Here is an 11,325-nt window from a genome sequence, read left to right on the forward strand (position 1 = left end):
CCGCCTGCTTGTTTTGGTGCGCCGAGGGGCGGGGCGTCGAAGAGAGGCCGCGCTGTGCGCACCCTCCCAACGACAGCGGGCGCTGACGTCACTTCCGCGCTCCTAGGGCCCGGCCAATCAGGAGCGTCCGGGCGGGGACGCTAGCGGGGACGCTAGCGGGGACAGAAAAAGTTTGCGGTTGAGCCGCGACCTTGGCGGGCGGGGTGGCTTCTGGAGGCGCCTACCCTCCAGCCGTTTCCGTTCCGTCTTTTTTCTTCTTTTTCTAACGCCTCAGGCTTTTCGGCTGGGTGAGTTACAGACAGTGAAGGATCTTCTTTATATTTCCTTTAAAGACATTAAGTACAATTTAAATCATGTGAACGTAACTTTTGGGGAATGTACATATGTTAGAGAAGAGGGTTACATTCGGTATTGTCATGTACGCGAGCGATATAGGACATACAACAGAGTAAAACCCACTGGAAAGCCTGCCCATGTTCTTAACGTCTCTCCTGACCCTGATGTGAGGCGTCCCCATCTTATGTCCTGATAGAGGAGACAGGAAAACACAATAACAGCCAGTGGTGACTCATCCTAGAAGAAAAAGAAGAGGCTGACATGGGCCTGAGTCATATAGGGTAGTCAGCGACGGTCTTATCGAGAACCCGAACCCGGGGATGACAAGGAGCAAACCGAGGAAGAATGCAGGGAGGGAAGAATGTCCCCGGCGAGGGAACCTTCCAGTAACGGCGCATGCCTCGTGGGAGTAGCAGGAGTGGAAGTTAGAGCAGCAGGCGAAGACCGGTATTTGCCACGCTTCTGGTTTTTCTTCACCTGGTGACGTTTCAACCGTGTTCAAATGAAGTGTTCAAATGAGAGAGTTACAAAACTCTCAAATGATATTGTGTTGTACATTGTATATGTATCATTTAAAAAACAATACTTGTATGTAATAAGTTCTTAAAACTCAGGATCTGGATGGCCATTAAGGTTGTTTAAACAGAAATAAACAAGATGGTAAAACCACCTGAATTTTTATGTCCCTAATATAAGCATAGTTAAGATTTTGATGTATGTCCCTCCAGAATTTATTACAAGATTTAGCTCTATATTCCTTAAACTGATTTTTGTTAGAGTAGGTATGAAAGAATATAAATGGCTAGCAGTGTGAAAGACAGAACATCACCCTCATTTTTGAACTGGGAGACTTGTCCAGTTGACGGGGTAACTCAGGCCTAAGGCTCAAAATAGTTTTAGGAGCACACAAATATGTTTTAACTTCTTATAAAATTAGGAGGGGGACGTGTGAGATTTGGGGTTGAAGGGAATCTTTTACTATGCAACATTAATGTATTTGTATACCAACACAGTCATATCATTTTTACTATTTTTTTATGTAGGAAAATTCCATGAAGGCAAAAAATGCCTGGGGCCACAAAAGGCATAATTTCATCCTGTGTCTGAAACCCTCTATGGGCCTTTTTTTATAATCTTCCCACATTTGATTTTATATGTAAACAACATAGTAATACATTTTGCATGCTTTTAAACTTTGTATATGGAGTTATACTGAATGCATTGTTCTGCAAATTGCTTTTTATACTCAACATTGTGTCCTGAGACTCATTGAACCAAAGTACATTTAGGGGTTGTATCCCAAAGTGTAGTGAAGAACCCTGAGCATTTTCTGATTGTTAGACCTGCCCCCTTCCACTGGAGAAACTTTCAGAAATTTTATGCCTGGCGGTCTTAATCGCAAACTCTGGCTTGACTGTTTCCTGCACCCGCCTGTATCCATGTGCTAATAGGAAATAACAGTCTCACACCGCCCTAAGGTCTGGATGCAAATTATGCTCCAGAGCTGACTAATAAACTGTGTCCCATAATCAGCCAATACAAATTAGCAGGACTGCATCCCTCATTTACACAGGAAGACCTGAATGGGAACTTGGGCGGAAGGTCAGGGCGGGAATTTTGGCTATCTGTTTCCTTTGTTTGGAGAGACGCTGATCTAGGAGTCTTCACTCCCCAGTGCTCCCCTTGCTTGCAAGCAATAAAGCGCTGTAACGTCAAAAAGAGCTGTCAACTATTAAAAGACCTATGAAACCAACATGTCTTGGATTCCTCTGTGCAAGCACCTCACAACTAAAGCTTACACAACTTGCAGGTTCTTAAAACAGAAGCGCTGCAATAAAATTTGTGAATTCAAAATTAGAAACGAAAATTAATATTTATTTGGAATTAATAAATTAGTACAGATTGCAAACTTTTAAAACTGACAAAACCCACGAACATAAAGAATTCAGAAAAAGAACCTAACGTTTAAACTGCCAACAGAATTTGTTATCGGACTCAGGTCCGGCTGTCCACCCCCTTGAGAAGGAAAGGAAAAGACCTCAGAACTCAAATGGTTGGTGTTAGAAAAGCAGATGTGTTCAGCTGAAAGAGATGGTAGGCTATCCCATCTCAAAGATTTACATTTACTTAAGGGTTTTCAAAGGAAAGGTTGAGGGAATGGAATGTGGGAGGTGAAAAGCAGGAGAGAAGGAGACGGGTCTGTTTCTATGGGTCAGGTATGAGGTCTTGCCAAGGCCTCATCTGGTTTCTGTTCTCATCTTCCCTGTTATCTCAGGACCCTGCAAGATTTTGATTTGCGCTGTTGTACTTGGCTGGTGCCCAAGGTGAGCTTCAGTCATTTGGCCTTGATCATATCTCAAAACTCTACAAGTTTCAAAGAAAGAACTGTTAGCTTTGCAAAGTACTAATTAGCTTCTCCGCCCTGTTTTCCTACTTAGTGAGTGAGATAAGAAAGTCAGGGGATGGGAAGCAAGAGTGGAGAGAAAAAAACCGTCCTTTTAAAAATCTGCCTCCCCCACCCCCGCCCCATGCAGCCCAGGCAGCTTTAGGTTCCAACATAGCTTCAGTCCTGCTCAGTCCAACAAATTCGATGGAAGTTACATATTTTGGCTGCATACGGTTTTATTAGCTCAATTGACAATGAGGTGTAAGATCATTATATAGAGAATAGAAAGGTAATTGTCTTTCCTTTAGCAAGATTGATACAATTTTATTGAGTTTAGAAAAGTTTCTTTCAAATTAATGGTCTAATTTGATAATTCTGTGTAAATGTTTATGATTGTCAAATTTAAGAAAAATTCTACCAAGCCTTTTTTTTACATATGAGCTGTAATATTTCAGAGCACTTGAAGTTTCTAGTGTAGTGATTGAGTCTAAATACTTTGAATTGATGACATTCAATTACCAAGTCTTCATAGATGTTCTCATTTTTAGATACATATTGTGAGTTCTCTGTGTCAGTGTTTTATGCCTAAAAACAATGAAATTTCAGTAATTTTTACAGTCTGATTATGTGACTCATTCCTCTACATTATTTGGATTATCAACAATCCAAGAACGGGTTACTCATTATTTCTATTTGAAATGGATCTCTGTCGGAAGCCATGCGTCCGAGGATTCTGGTGTGGGAATGTAAGGAGAACACTTCTCTGTTCAGCAGAGCTGCAGAGAATCTCCTTACGTGTGGCAAGGGGTCCCGCGGAAGTTTTCCTGAAACTCCCTATTCCGGTGTTCTCTGGATTGCATGTACTCATCAACACCCCCTTGAAATAATTGGATGCTTTATGGAAATGTTTATGTTCTTGTGCATCTGATGTGAGGTGGCAGTTGTACCCTTTAATAATGATACAAATGAAATTACATTTTTCTTGGTTAACAAAACTGGCCTTTTGGAAAACTTCTCAGTTAATAAAAACAAATTTGATTTGATTAATAAAACCCAGGCAATAATGTTAAAAAATACAACTGGGTCTATGATTTGTTCCAACCATTGTTCAAAAAAAAACAGGTACAGAGAAGCCAAGAGGCCTTTCTGTACAGATGAATGGATGGGGTGGTGAGATAAAGTAAAATAACAATAACTTTCCTGTAAATTTACCCAAGGTACAAGTTGCCCGGGTCATTATTTTTACCATGCATGGGTTTGGTTTTCACTGTCAGAGACGACAATTGTGTTGGTTAAATATTAAAAGTCTGGTGGGCTCTTGGAAGAAAGAATGGCATGCTACATGTAGGAGCTGATAGACCCCCTTTTTCTTACACAGGGCCATATATAGAGGACAAATATATGATATGAGAGGATTAAATATGAGCAAAAAATTTAAAGTTTTGTTTATGAAAAAATCAGTTAGGTCTGGGCTTTTAAGTTGTTCAGAAATTTTTTAGGCAAAGAATCGTTTTACACAAATAGCTAAATTCATATTATAAAGCGATATGCTTTTTTAATAATTGTTTGTTTTAGTTGAGTAAGACAAAATTAAAATCAAAATAGGTAATGGATATATAAAAATCATATGTTGTAAGGGTTAAATGTTTTATTCAAAAACCGCATGTGCTGCCAACCGTGAGGTCTCTGGCCACTGGCCACAGACCTCGGTTTGAAACTTTTGCTTGCTTGTTAAGTTTGTTTCACTTTAAGGAATGATATGTACTTTTCTGGGAGATTGTGATTTGTGATTGATTGGGAACAATCAGTTGAGATGATTCATTACCTTTTTCAATCTGAAGAATAATATGTACTTTTCTAAAGATTATGATTTATAAATAATGACATGTAGTTCCTTAAAAACTTATGATTCAGTATGATCAAAAGAAAATGATTTAAGTATTGTATCAATCAATGTTATGTTAATAGTTAAATATTAACCTAATGAAAAATGTTTGCTTTGTGTAACTGGAGGATAGATATGATATAAATAAAGGAGAATGGCTTTTGTCCATTGTCCATTGACGCACTAGACTTCATTGGTCCATTGTCTTCTTTTTTTTTTTTCTTTTCACCGACTCCACACATCCTTCTCGGACTCCAACAGCCAGCTGGAGCTGGACTCCGGCAGATCTCTTCTTAATAAGTTCATCTTCACACTTTATTTTTAATACCCTGATAAACTTCTACACCACAGACCTCGGTTTGAAACTTTTGCTTGCTTGTTAAGTTTGTTTCACTTTAAGGAATGATATGTACTTTTCTGGGAGATTGTGATTTGTGATTGATTGGGAACAATCAGTTGAGATGATTCATTACCTTTTTCAATCTGAAGAATAATATGTACTTTTCTAAAGATTATGATTTACAAATAATGACATGTATTCCTTAAAAACTTATGATTCAGTATGATCAAAAGAAAATGATTTAAGTATTGTATCAATCAATTTTATGTTAATAGTTAAATATTAACCTAATGAAAAATGTTTGCTTTGTGTAACTGGAGGATAGATATGATATAAATAAAGGAGAATGGCTTTTGTCCATTGTCCATTGACGCACTAGACTTCATTGGTCCATTGTCTTCTTTTTTTTTTTTCTTTTCACCGACTCCACACATCCTTCTCGGACTCCAACAGCCAGCTGGAGCTGGACTCCGGCAGATCTCTTCTTAATAAGTTACTGTATTTTTGTTAGGGTAATTTCTATTGATTTTATCATCATTCATCTTTTGCCTCATATTCCATTAATTGTTGTCAGTTTTATATAATTTATACACAATTTACATACAATTATACACAATAAAATACATAGCTTTTATGGTTCGACGAGTTTTAATAACTCTATATTTTGTGTAACCATCTCTAATCAAGATATAAAACATTTTCTTCAACCCAGAAAGTGTCCTTGTGCCACTTTGAAATAATCTCCTTTTCCACACTTACCCAATGGAACTGCTGACCTAATTGATGTCACTGTATCACCACTGATTCACCTAGCCTGTTCTAGAACTTTATATCCATGCAATTATACTTTGTAAACTCTTTTGTGTCTGCTTTTGTCAACATAATGTCTATGAGTTTCATAGATGTTGCATGTGCCATCAGTTAATTATATTGTTGCATTTCATTAAATGAATATAGCACAGTTTGTTTTTTTCCACTCACCTATTAATGGATATTTGGGTTATTTCAAGTTTTGGGCTATTATGACTAAAACTGTTATGAGTATGACTCTACAAGTCTTTTTTCTTCTTCTCTTTTTCTTTTGGCAGCTGGCCAGTATCAGGGATCGAATCCTGGACCTTGATATTATCAACACCATGCTCTAACAAACTGAGCTGTACTGTACAAGTCTTTTAATGAATGTGTGTTTTCATCTAACTTGGGTAAATAAAAGTGGGGACATTACTACTGACCTTACAGAATTAAAAAGGATTATAAGAGAGTACTAGAAACAACAGTATGCCAACATATTAGATGACCTAGATGAAAAAATTCCTAGAAACACACAAACTATCAAAACTGACTCAAGAAGTAACAGAAAATCTGAAGAAACTTTATAATAATTAAAGAAATTGAATCAGTAATCAGAAACCTCTCAATAAAGAAAAGCCCAGGACAACGTTGCTGGTGAATTCTATCAAACTTTTTTTTTTTGTCCTTTCTGAGACCGGCCGCACCGCGCTCAGCCAGTGAGCGCTGTGAGCGCACCGGTCATCCCTATATAGGATCCGAACCCACGGCGGGAGCGCTACTGCGCTCCCAGTGCCGCGCTCCCAGTGCTGCACTCTCCCGAGTGCGCCACGGGCTCGGCCCTATCAAACTTTTAAAGAAGAATTAACACCAAAACTTCTCAAATTTTTCCAAAAATAAAAGAGGAAGGAACACTTCCTAACTCATTCTATGAAGCCAGCATTACCCTGATATCAAAGCCAGACAAAGAAAATAAAACTACAAACCAATATCCCTTATGAATATAGATGCAAAAATCCTCAACAAAGTACTAGCAAACCAAATCCAGCAGTATATTTCAAAGATTCTACACTGTGAACAAGTGGTATTTATCTTAGGAATGCGAGGGTGGTTCAACGTACAAAAATCAATGTGATACACTACATCAGAATAACAAAGGGAAAAAACACATGATCATCTCAATTGACACAGGAAAAGCATCTCCATTCTCAAAATCCAACATCCTTTCACGATAAAAATGCTCAGAAAACTAGGAATAGAAGGGAACTTCCTCGACATCATAAAGAGAATCTATGGGGCCGGCCTGGTGGCACACTGGAGAGTGCGCCGCTTGGGAGCACGGCGGCGCTCCCGCCGAGGGTTCGGATCCCACGTGGAGACCGGTTCCCGCTCACTGGCTGAGCGCGGTGTGGGCCTAGCACTGAGGGTTGCGATCCCGTTGCCGGTCCCCGGTATGGGCGTGACACCGAGGGTTGCGATCCCGTTACCGGTCAGTAAAAAAGACAAAAATAAATAAATAAATAAAAATAAAAAATAAAAAGGTATTCTGCCTATGTTTGCAAATGATTTAGTTACCATTATTCATGTAAGTTGAATATATTCTTCAAATTTGAATGCAAAATCAAATAAAAGTATTCCCTCTAAAATGAGCAAGACAAGGATGCCCACTTTGACCACTGCTGTTCAACATTGTACTGGAAGTTCTAGCCAAAGCAATTAAGCAAGAAAAAGAAGTAAAAGGCATCCACGTTGCAGAACAACTAGTAAAACTAAATATGCAGGTGACATGAGCCTATCTATAGGAAATCCCAAAGAAAGTGCAAGGGAACTACTAGAAGTAATAAATGAATTCAGCCAACCAGAATTGCACAAAATTAACATTACAAAAATTTGTGGTCTGGCCAGCCACACACACACACACACACACACACACACACACACACACACACACACACACAATTAGTGATATTTATGTATACCAGCAATGGACAACCAGAAAAGAAATTTAATAAATCAATTCAATTTGCAATAGCATTCAAAACAATAAAATGCCCAGGAATAAATTTAACCAAGAAGACAAAAAACTTCTACACTGAAAACTGCTAAATATTTCTGAAGGAAATAAAGGAAGATACAAATAAATAGAAGACATCCTGTTTTCATGCACTGGAAGACTTAGTATTGTTAAGGTGGCAATACTACCCAAAACAATCTATACATTCAATACTCAAGTCAAAATTCCAAAGGCAATTTTGGCAAAAATGGAAAAGCCGACCTTCAGGTTTATACGGAATTGCAAGGGACTCTGAATAGCCAATCTTTTGACCAAGGGTCCTCAGAAACTCCATCTCAGAGTTTGGGGGTTCCCCTCTCTGGTATCCTGCCCCCTAAATTCCAGTAACCATGAACTTTAATCTCTGCCTCCTTGGCTCAATGAGCCCGTTGTTCTCTGCTTGAGCTCCACCTCTCTGTGGCATGTTTGGGAAATTGTCCCCAAGTAGAGAACTGAAGTAAATGAAGGTCTCAACCAGTTTGTTTTCATTATTGCAGTCTGTGCTGCCTGTTATTCGAAGCCTAGAAACACTCATCTACTTTCTAACGGTTTATAGCAGTGGGTCATCTGGTACTAATTACTCAATGTCAATAATTTTTTTCTGATTTTCCTTTTAGTTCTTTTATTTTTATTTATTTATTATTTATTTATTTTTGTTCTTTTTGAGACCTGCCGCACCGCGCTCAGCCAGTGAGCGCTGTGAGCGCACCGGCCATCCCTATATAGGATCCGAACCCGCGGCGGGAGCGCTGCTGCGCTCCCAGCGCCGCACCCTCCCAAGTGCGCCACAGGCTCGGCCCTAGTTCTTTTATTTTTGAAATAAAATTTACATACTATAAAACATCATTTTAATCATAAGTGTATGATTCGATGATTTTTTAGCATATTCACAATGTTGTGCAACCATCACCACTGTGTAATTTCAGGACATTTTTAAAATTCAAAAAGAAATGCTGTATCCATGAAGCAGTCACTTTCCATTCTCTTCGTCAACATGAAAGCCACTAATTTACATTCTGTTTCTATGGATTTACCTATTCTGGACAAATATTTTGCATAAATTGAATGGTATAATATATGACTCCCTTTGTCTGGCTACTTTCATCACACTCCCCCCACCCCCCTTTTTTTTTTTGAAAGATGACCGGTAAGGAGATCTTAACCCTTGACTTGGTGGTGTCAGCACCACGCTCTCCCGACTGAGTCACGGCTACCTTCATTTAGCATAATGTTGTCAATGTTCATTTATGTAGCAGCATGTAACAATAGCTTGTTTCTTTTTATGGCCTGAGTCAATAATGTTGTCAATGTTCATTTATGTAGCAGCATGTAACAATAGCTTGTTTCTTTTTATGGCTGAATAATATTCTATCGAATATATCCATATGATATAACACAAGATGTTTATCCATTCGCCATTTAAAAAGGGTATTTCCACCTTTTGACTATTATGAATAATGCTGCTATGAACATTCACGTACTTGTTTTTTTGTGGACATATGTTTTCATTTCTCTTGGGTATATACCTAGGGGTGTAATTGCTGGGACATATGGTAATTCTATGTCTAACTTCTTGAAGAATCTCTAAATTATTTTTCACAATGGCTGCACCATTTTACACTCCCATCAGCACTGTCTGAGAGTTCTAATTTCTCCACATTCTCTCCATCACTTATTATTTTCTGGATTTTTGTTTGGTTTTTTATTATTTTTGTTTTAATTATAGCTGTCCTAGTGGATGTGAAGTGGTATGTCATTGTGGTTTTGATTTGACTAATTATATCAAGCATCTTTTCATGTGCTTTTTGGCCATGTGTATATCTCCCTGGAGAAATGTCTATTCAAGTCCTTTGTCAATTTTTAAATTAAATTGTCTGTCTTTTTATTGTTGAGTTACAGGAGCTGTGTACATATACTGGATACTAAACCCTTACAAGATATATGATGGCAAATATTTTTCCCATTGTCTCAGTTGTCTTTTCACTTTCTTGTGTTCTTTGACACATAAAACTTTTACTAAAGTCCAATTTCTCTATTTTTTCTTTTGTTGCTTGTGCTTTTTGTGTTATATTTTAAAAGCCATTGCCTAATCCAAAGTTGTGAAGTTTTACACCTATGTTTCCTTCAAAGAGTTTTATAGTTTTAGCTTTTACATTTAGGTCTTTGATCCACTTTGAGTTAATTTTTGTATGTGTTATGAGATAAGGGCTTCAAATTCATTCCTTTACTGGTAGATGCCCATATCCACCAATATATCCATGTGGCCTAGCATATGATCTATTTTGGAGAATGTTCCATGTGCACATGAGAAGAATGTATATTCTGTTGTTGGTGGTTGGAATGTTCTGTATATTTCTGTTAGGTTTAATTGGTTTATAGCGTCATTCAACTCCTCTATTTCTTTAATGATCTTCTGTCTGCATGTCATCTCCGTTATGAAATTAGGGAATTGAAGTCTCCAAATAACTGTCTATTTCTCCTTTCAGTTCTGTCAATTTTTGCTTCATTTGCTGAGGGGCTCTGCTGTTAGGTACACATATGTTTATATCTTCTTGATGAATTGACACTTTTTTTTTTTTTTTCAAAAGATGACTGGTAAGGGGATCTTAACCCTTGGCTTGGTGTTGTCAGCACCACGCTCAGCCAATCAGCGAACCGGCCATCCCTATATGGGATCCGAACCCGTGGCCTTGGTGTTATCAGCCCCGCACTCTCCCGAGTGAGCCACGGGCCGGCCCCCTGAATTGACACTTTTTTTTTTTTTTTCAAAAGATGACTGGTAAGGGGATCTTAACCCTTGGCTTGGTGTTGTCAGCACCACGCTCAGCCAATCAGCGAACCGGCCATCCCTATATGGGATCCGAACCCGTGGCCTTGGTGTTATCAGCCCCGCACTCTCCCGAGTGAGCCACGGGCCGGCCCCCTGAATTGACACTTTTTTTTTTTTTTTCAAAAGATGACTGGTAAGGGGATCTTAACCCTTGGCTTGGTGTTGTCAGCACCACGCTCAGCCAATCAGCGAACCGGCCATCCCTATATGGGATCCGAACCCGTGGCCTTGGTGTTATCAGCCCCGCACTCTCCCGAGTGAGCCACGGGCCGGCCCCATGAATTGACACTTTTCATCATTCTAGTATGTCCTTCTTTGTTCCTCGGAACAATTTTGTCTTAAAGTCAATTTGTCTGATATTAGTATAACCACTCCAGCTCTGTTTTGATTACTGTTTGCAAAGAATGTTTTTTTCCATCTTTTCACTTTCAGCTATTTGTGTCTTTGAATCTAAAACGAGTCTCTTGTAGACAGCATACTTATTATTTGGCAATGCCTCCTTCCCATGCAATTTAACATCTCTCTTCTTAAGGAATTGACTCTTCTGGAAACTCCCAAAGTTAATTCAAGGTTAAAACATTTCATTTAGAATTTGATTTGGGGCAGCTGTCAAAAACGTTGAAAGGAATTGGTTAATGGACACAATGATTGTTTTGCAATGATCAGTATGCTAATTATACTGATGTGACCATCACATATTGCACAC

Source organism: Galeopterus variegatus, unplaced genomic scaffold (assembly GCF_000696425.1).
Source record: "Galeopterus variegatus unplaced genomic scaffold, G_variegatus-3.0.2 Scaffold176, whole genome shotgun sequence".
NCBI lineage: Eukaryota > Metazoa > Chordata > Mammalia > Dermoptera > Cynocephalidae > Galeopterus > Galeopterus variegatus.